This window comes from Varroa jacobsoni, unplaced genomic scaffold, assembly GCF_002532875.2.
Source record: "Varroa jacobsoni isolate VJ856 unplaced genomic scaffold, vjacob_1.0 scaffold_1135, whole genome shotgun sequence".
In the NCBI taxonomy this organism is placed as follows: domain Eukaryota; kingdom Metazoa; phylum Arthropoda; class Arachnida; order Mesostigmata; family Varroidae; genus Varroa; species Varroa jacobsoni.
This window is the reverse complement of record NW_019214037.1, coordinates 4,783-13,807: the sequence shown is the minus strand read 5'-3', so window position 1 is coordinate 13,807 and position 9,025 is coordinate 4,783. Positions and strand designations below refer to the sequence as shown.

Here is a 9,025-nt window from a genome sequence, read left to right as displayed (position 1 = left end):
TATATATATATATATATATATATATATATATCTGTCACACGCGCAAGCTTATTATTCTTTTAACATTACGTTAAGTTATTCAAAAGAACACAAGTGTCATGAAATGTGGAATTTTAAAAAATTTTTATCGTCATCTAGAACATGTTTTTTTCTAGGATAAATAACAGGCCAGATAATTAATCCACTAGTAATTAAATATATTTGAACAGCGTTGGTTCATCAAAGTAGGCTCTGTTTTCTTATTTTCTATAAAAGCGTCGATTTACAAGAATGCCTATATATGAATGTATTTGCATAAATAACATTCCCTGATAAAAATATGTAAAATAATCACAGTAGTTTGATCATAAACAAACGATAGACATCACCGTCGTTGGCAAGGTTCATACGAGATGTTATATTCTTCGTTCTTGACTCCTTTCGTTCCTCTTCTTCTTTGCAGTCCTCGCCAGCTCTATATAGAGCTGATTTACAGGTCCGAGCTGCTTGAACTTTGAGAATTTGAGGGCGCGCCCGATTGTCCGTGTAACCGCGCTAATGTTCGCCCTATACTCTTTCCTCTCTGCGGCGACGATCGTAACAGCATTGTTTGGCCATGCCAGAGTAGAAATTGTTGAGTTCAGTTGAGGGTTGGGTCAGCGAAATCGGTTCGGCGGTCCTAGGCTTGTACGACCTATGTTTTTCCCTCTATAGACATCGCCCCTGCTGCCGGGTTACGTCTCGCTCTCAACCGGCGCTCTATGTTTATTTGTCTATTTTTTCTGTTCTATTCATCTCAGTCAAGAGACTACTTTTTTGGCCCCGATAAGATGGCGTAGACTTCTTCGATCGTGACAACGCTGGCGGTATGGTCACGTCGGCTGCGCTAAGCGATTCCGCACTCACTGACCGCCACTGCTGCTATAACTGTTGCTACAGTCAGTACTGTCCCGCATCTGCGTACGACAAACAGTATAGCGTTGCGTTGCGCTGCGCTGCGCTGCGCTGCGCACTCGTAAAGAACAGAAAGAGAGAAAAAGTCTACTAAGCACAAGGCTATCCGGGGTGTCGAGCGTAGTCTACATAGATTACTACAATGTTCGCGGCCATCGTACTAAATTGAACTAACATCAGCAGGCTAGCGTAGGCAATCTTGGGGCTGAGACTCGACCTAACGAAGCTATTAAAAGTGACCCAGTGACAACCAGACCTTAGAGCGACCGACCGACCGACTAGAAACGTGTAATTAGAAGCTGGTCCAACAACGTTGAGCGGCGACACCAACAGTAGTCATCCGAAAAGAACCACCACCACCACCACTCAGTCAAACAACTAATCTCGTAACGCAGATGTACGGAACTTCGATATTCGTTTGTAGGGACCTGGTACTGGGTCGAACCCATGAGCGGGCCGCGGGAAATGTTGTTTCTACGGCTGCAAATACTAACACCGTTGAACACACCTTTGTAATGACCGCTTGTACGATAGGCGACACAAATGTATGATGTCCTAAATGTAGAATAAACATAACGGTAAAAACCTGGGTATGTCAGACATTGTTGTAGTAAAACCAATTAGAAACAACAGCTTTTGAATAAGTTGAATGAATTCGATAAAGTGTTATATATGCCAGCGACAGTTGCGTCTCTACAGATAAATAGTGCTAGTAAATCCTCAATATTACGTAATATTATAGCTATCTTTTGCTGTGTACGGGTAGGATTAGGTAATGGCTGAACTGGCGATATAGTGTAGGGCAATTTATACTACAACCGACTAATGAATTGTGCAAAGTGTTTCGGAACTGCACATTTCAGCGAAAAATTTATTTCTTATTCATACAAAAACATTTTTCTAGTTCACTATTCACGGCACCGAAGCTTTCACCTTAGCATAGCAATGCTCGTTCTGAGTGTATATGTTGAGTTACTTTATTTTAATTTTTCGTAACTTAAATTATACAGGTATACGTAGAGTATGCCCTTGCAAGTAAGTCGTGAGTATTTTTTTTCTATATAATGGTACATCAGTCGTTTATTTTCAAGTACAAGACTCTATGCCTATGCTTTCTTATGATGACTATTGCGGATGAGTAGGCTCACATTATGGGACTAAAGAAAGATTGGCTTCCTCTAAATTCAATTGTCCCGTTACTTGCTGCTTTCAGCATTGCTTCTGCTAGAAGCTAGCGAGTGGATCAGGCACCGAAACCCTTGTCACGAACGTATACCTGCATACAGCAGAAAGATGGCCCCGCGCATGTCGATTATTAATCGACTGTACTTCATGTAGATGGATCGAAATTCTTTAACGGTCAAAAAATGCACACTTAGCGAGACACGATTAATATAATATGGTTATGGCTTGAAGAATTCGAATGACTTTGCACTGGATCAGGACCCCCATATAAGAAAGCGGTAAGAAAGCAGATATATTTACACACGGAACTTATGCAGGTAACAGATTCTTGCAATAACCTGTTCAGCTCACCTTTCCTGAGTTCCGCATATTATAAGCCTTTCGGAGTAGAACATTTGCATTATCTGTACAAAGTAGGCTTGGATCAAATTTGTTGATGCGGTCCGCAGCTGGGAAGTGTCGCATGCCATGTTTGTCGCTGCTCGCATTAGATAACTGGGGTTCGAATTATATACTAATCATAGTACAGATATGCACGTCTCAAAACAAGTACGTATTCGCGCCACAAATAACTTTACGAATTAGGCTTTCAGGGGACGGTTAGGCCGACTTTCGAATCTTGATATCGAGGGGACCGTAATTTTTTGTGAGTTCATCACCTGCACGGATATCATCAAGCACATCTGCTAGAACTCTGCTGTAAGCACCCACCGGGATCATTGTATTTCGTCGCTATTAATGACGATTATTTTGGCTTTCCCGTATATTGGGCACTAACTAATATGAGCCCGTTGACGAATGACAGTCTGTCATTTAGCTATCTGGTGTTGCCATTACTGGTACATGATAAATGTATCATAACGAATAGCGAGTTGAGTCTTTTATCTGGCGCTGACTAAATGCATCCAGACGAAGAAGGCGTTCCGTACGGTTTAGCCGAGTGTTTGTTCAGTGAAAAGAGGCTGTTACGGCGACAATGACAATAACACTCGCCGCAGCGAAACAAACACCGACACAAATATGCCATGGACGTAAACATGGTTGTCTTTCTGAAATTTCAATTGTCAATTGGTGGATGGGGTCATTTAAAACTCTTGGTAAGCATATTTCTGGTGGATTTGCTTATCTGTGCGTAACATACTGTTATATCAGTGTCGGATAGAGGAGTGATGATCTCTTGCAGGTAACGCATTGAATCTATCTAAGGATGAATATGTATGTTCGTGAAATTAGCCACCCGACTCGCAAACGACCCGTCGCCGGAGTTGTCATTAGCGCCAGAAACGAAAGAGGCGAACATCTAAAGAGGCATCTTTAGCTAGTGTGCTTGCCTATCATCGATGACAGTGGGGGCTGTGTTTCCTGCCCTCTGTGTTCATATAATATCTAGGCCAGAAGATAAGGAGTCGATAAATACACTAATGGCACCACGGGTCAACATCATCCGGCATCAGCCGAAACCACATTGCTAACACAAGTTCGCTTTGGGCTAACCTCGTCGACGAGCGATCGACGTTCAAATCCTGCAGACATGGTCCGACCGTCAGTCACTATCTTTGTTTTTTTTGCCCTCTTGATCGTCACCTTCTGTTCATGGCGGACAATCTATATCACTTCGCCATGTTGTAGGGCGCCGTCCGCAGATCGTCGCACCGAACCTGGACATCACTTCAATAAACCGAGACAACTGAAATAGTCTGCGGTATATACAGAAAGATTGAGCTGAGAAAACTAAGGAAGAGTGGAAGTAACTAGCAATGCGAGATGAAAGACGATAGCGAAGATATATGTACAGTGCTCTCCCGTTTCGAGAAGAGAGCGAGCATGCGTCACCGACGGATGACTAACCATATGAACTGACTATTCCTCGAGCAGAAGCGGTATTTTCCGTAAGAAATTTTTTACGTCCACTCTCATATATTTATCATGGTCAACTGTTCGTCTCCTAAATTCGCTAATGGGCGCCCACTGTCTACGATGCCCTAGGGCTGGAAAACGACCTCTGGACAGGGTGCTTGCTACTGGAATGTCTACTCATTCAGCGGCAAGCGCAATACGTGAAAAAATAGCCACTTGGATCGGTTAGCTTTCGTTTGTTTTATCAGTACGCTTGCTTGCCGGTCGATCCAGTTATCCGCTAAGACAGACATGACTTTCTTTTCGCCCATCGTGGCAAAACGCAAGCTTCGACCTGGTCGTTTAGTGCATAATGTACGGTCAACAATGCTGTCGATTTGCACATCACCAATCCTGGCCCTCTGATTCAAAGATATTGCTAAATGAATACATAATTTTTTATCATAGTTTTAAAACGAGCGTCGAACGTATAAGTGTATCGGTAAAATACAGTAGAAACACAGAGCAATTCGTTTGAGACCGATTTAATGACCATTTTGCCACTGCCCGCTATTTAACTGGTTATATCTATCCAACTTTCACTTTGTACTTTATAGAACCGCTATAGCGTCCTGCAGTCATCAGTAAAAGAGACATAGTATCACGGATTAGTCCGAACCATGTCTTCTTTTATTTATAAATTATCTTTTTATAGGTTGGTCGCTGTTTATAGGCGTAGTCACTTGTTTATTGGCAGTCAGTTGCTAAACAGTAAAGTTGTAACTAGGATGCAATACGAGTCTAAAATTTAAAAGTCGTTGGAGGTTGAACACATTTTTGGTTTGACGTCAGATACGACGAATAATATGAAAAGAGCAACTCGCGTCGGCCGATCCTAGCGTGTAAGATGAGTTCCTATACACAACCTTTCCCACGATAGAAAAGGCAATCGACGCTAGGAGCAAACATTATTGTTAGCGGGAGAAATTAACACTGAACTGGACCGCACAAATAATATGTCCAGCAGCAGCAGCAGCAGCACGCCGCATCTAGCCACGAAAACAGAATTCAATTTGATTCTGTTGCTATTGATAGAAGCTGCTTTGCAATTGCTTTTTACTGTACCTTGGCTTTCGTCTCGCTTTTGGTTGTGGCCTTCGACTAGTGGGTGGCCGGTTAGGTTGTGGAAAGACGGTGACGCACTTTCCGATAGCAGCTATCATTCTGGGACAAGCGTCGTTGGGAGAACAGCGGTTACGGTAAACGTCTCCTGAGGCACAGCAGAACGAATCTGCTCTGGGTCGCTCCAGCTAACCTCACTAAGCAGCAATGCAACCGAAGGACGTGGACTCACGCTGGGGCAAAAGCAGCGGGGAAAGACATCGAGGGTTAGTTGGTAGCAATGGAGTAACATTTTCTACTTTGTTTCTTCTGACAGGTCCCTTTTGGAACACAGAGAGGCCTGACTCAGTTGTAGCATCAGCAGCATCGAGCGGGCCGTCCTCCCACAACTTGCACTGAGTATACCGACGAGCATTGCAATCAACAATCCGTCATCGGTTGGTCCAGCAAAAACATTCACTTGTACGAAAGCCATATGGAAAAGAAACAAGGGAAAAGAAATAGGAAAAGTACGTGCAAACTCCTATTTCGTCCATCTCTTCCACAGCCAGCATCTGTTTTTTCTTGACTTTTAGCTGACATCACCAAAATTTTATATTATGCACACCTGCACATTATGGGGCTATTGTGGTCACCCGAACCTTTTTTGGGATTACTGATGCAGGTACTACTACATCATCTGTCCACATCACGACAATGTACAGCCTACAAATAACAAAAGCATGTAATGAACCCATACATGTAAACGCACTTCGAAAATAATTTCCATCTGCATCCATTTTATGGAGTATCCTTTTTTTGATAACTCCACCCCCGAGCTACAAAAATATGTATAATCGTAACATGTAACCATACAAGCTCACGTATTTAACGGGACGATAAAGACCGACCCGCCAGTGTGAGCAACGTCCAAATCGAATGATGAAGATTATCAGAGAGGCTAAGATTACTGAACCCAGCTAATTCATTGTACCCCTCCTCTAGCTTAAACCCCATGAGAAATAGTATGAGCCGCCAAAGTCAAGAGAGATACCACTTAATGATCAACGTAGCGACGATGTTAGTCGTAGACCAAGCTAGATGCCTCATGCAGCTTGTGGTCAAGAATACCCAGGTATTACCGACGCTACCCTCCATCTGCTGTTTTCGAACAAACAGTCGGTTTGTCGATTGGGTAGTTCAAATTGAAAGCGACGAACGATGTCTGTCTCATTGCTTGTCTACCTGTGAGACGTGCAGAAACTCCAGCGATAGTTGGCGCTCTGACATGGCCATAATAGCCTGAACTACACCAGTCAAACAAGACAACGACGTGAAGCCATAATGAATCTTACATCTTAGTGACCTTTTGCTACCTGGACTAGGTTGCACGCGCTAGCCCGTTCTAATGATCGGCGCCAGCATAGACACTAGTTCTGTATGCATTTCAATACGTTAAACGTTTAGTATCTCTCATTGCCATTAACGAATAATTTTGCTTACCAAAGTCTCATGGCTTTCAGCTCATCCTGGCGCTTGCTTGATGTTGCTTGATAGGGTGCCGTTTCATTTAATAGGGAACCGTTGTGGGGTCCGCTAAGCACAACTCTAATTTTTCCACACGTATCCGTTGCAGGCGTCACCGATATCTATCACATGCTCATCAGAGTCACCCAGGGCGCATCACAGTAGTGCTTAATAATGCCCGTGCCTCCTCGCCGATAAGGCTGTTCACTAGGCCTAGCCACTGCTGCTGCTGTGGCCCATGCGAGACGTTTAAGGCACGAGCACCACGGCTCGCAGAGAAAAAACGTACAGTTGCCGACCTACGGATTAACGTTGTTGGAAGCTTCGGAAACGGTCTAAAACGAACAACTACTTCACACTATAGCCAGCTTCCGCGGCCATTATCCTCTCGTCGAAGACGAGCCGCGCGCGAGCCGACCGCTGGCTCGAGTCGCGGGCTCTGTCTAGCACTTTTGTGTGTGTATACTCCTTAGGGGTTCGGGGGGAGGAGGGGCAAACAAGGAGCGCCAAGGATGAGACGACGATGATGCCGACGACAACGACGTGACTCGTTTGAGTTGGAACAATCGAGCGTTATAGTAAGTGTACATATATTAGTTAGAGTTGTTGTTGTAGCAGCACGGCACGTTAAAGGGCACAGTTACTAGTGCCCCATATACCACTTGATCTCCTTTCCAGCGCACAGTATGCAATCGACGGTAATGAATGATAACGACGACGACGATTTTTCTACTCGTCTCTTTCTTCACCTTGTCACACACGTCTTGTAGTAAGGACAATGGAAGAAATCAAGCAATCGGGCCGTAGGCCGAGTGCGGCTGGTGGCTGTTTGCCACTGATCCGTCTTGGCTTTAACGTTAGCTCTAAGTAATGGCTGCGTACACACCACATTCAGACGACAGCAGCAGCAGCAGCAACAACAAGGCGCGATCAAATTGACTCGTTTCTAGTCGACAACGACCACGACGACGACTTAAGGTTTGGCTAAATTTCTCGAAAGGGCTGACTCGAGTGAGCTCTCGGAATAAGCTCAAGCTTAACGGGCCTAGCTCTGACTTGCTCGTTCTGCTTGAGTCTCGAGTCACCTCACGACGAAGGACAAACCACCATTTCGGCACGGGTAACACAGCATAGAACAGATAGAGCAGGACACATTGACGAGAAACACTGTCGCTGCCGCTGCCCAGTCAACGGACAGTGACTGAAGCTGTGCTTGTGCTCTTCGTGTTAGTAGTGATGGTGCTGCTGGCGGTGGCGGCGGCGACGGTGGCGACGGCGGCGGCAGCACCGGGCCGTGCTCCCCGCTAGCTTGCCAGGCTTTACCTCGCTGCTGCTACTAGCTTGAGGGCTGTTCACTGTTACTGCTGCTAGGGCCACTGCTGCGGCCTGGTGCTGCACCCGGATGTCCAGCAACGGTGCAACTGCTACTGGTTCTTCTTCGAATGGCGGTTGTAGCAGAGTCAATGAAATGGTCGGGGCCGGTCGCTTTAGTCGCGGCAGCGATTAGGGTAGCAGCAGTAGTAGTTCCTGCTGCGGTAGTGACCCGCACGGCATGATTGACAGTCCGCGGCAGCACCGCGAGCGATAGGCGCGAGGTCTCAGGTACCGTTAATGCACGGAGGCCAGGCTCGCTTGCTCGCGCGCGCGGCGGCGGCTAGAGCGCGTCACAAAGCTGGTCGCTGGTGGCGGCAGCACAGAAGCAACCTCGTCGTGTTCTTGGACGAGCAGCACCTGGCTTCTTTCGCTACTGCACCGCCTGGCTGCGTTGCTGCTGCTGCTGCTGCCCTAACGGCTCGTTCACTCACTCACCAGGGTTTCCTGCTACTGCTGGTAACAGCAGCTCCCTCGGTTGCCTCGCTGCCACACACACAATCGCTCACCTCTCGTTGGCTGGCCGACGAACGCGCACACTAGCGGCCGCCAGAATTTGCTTTCTCTATGTACGAGGCTGCGCGATGTTGGAGACTGGCCGGGTGCCGTGCGCTCGCTGCGCGCTCGTTCACTTACAGCACAGGCGGCGGCGGCGGCCGTTGTCATACAGCGATCGCACACATCCACATGCGAAATATAGACACACCAAAAGATGTGCTACACTTGGCGATGCCAGTTTACGACGTACAATTGGCACACGCACGCAACAGCGTACACTGACCCGCGCACATGCAGATTCTATAGGCGTCTGCCCAATTCAAGAGCAAACACACAGGCACGGAAAGAGGCCGGAGGGGGAGGAGGCAGCAACACACGGCCGCGCGCGAGCAGAGACACACAAGCAGATATTCTCTACCGGAACTGCTGCTGCTGGCCAGACGTAGACATACACATGAACTGATATATAGCAGGGCCTTCTCTCTCTCACGCATCGTCCGTCTGTCCTTCCTGCCTTTCGTCGTCCTTCTCTCGGTGTGTTATTACAGTGCGAGTGTGTGTACGCGGCTATGGG

The 9,025-nt window shown here is 46.5% G+C and overlaps 1 long non-coding RNA gene across 1 annotated transcript; it reads right to left on the bottom strand.

Moving 5' to 3' along the window:
* Positions 1-99: 99 nt before the first annotated feature.
* Positions 100-8,818, bottom strand: LOC111266987 (uncharacterized). Its single transcript, XR_002684358.2, has 2 exons — positions 6,559-8,818; positions 100-1,422 (listed from the first exon to the last, which is right to left on the bottom strand). It is a non-coding gene; the product is annotated as an uncharacterized LOC111266987 (long non-coding RNA).
* Positions 8,819-9,025: the final 207 nt, after the last annotated feature.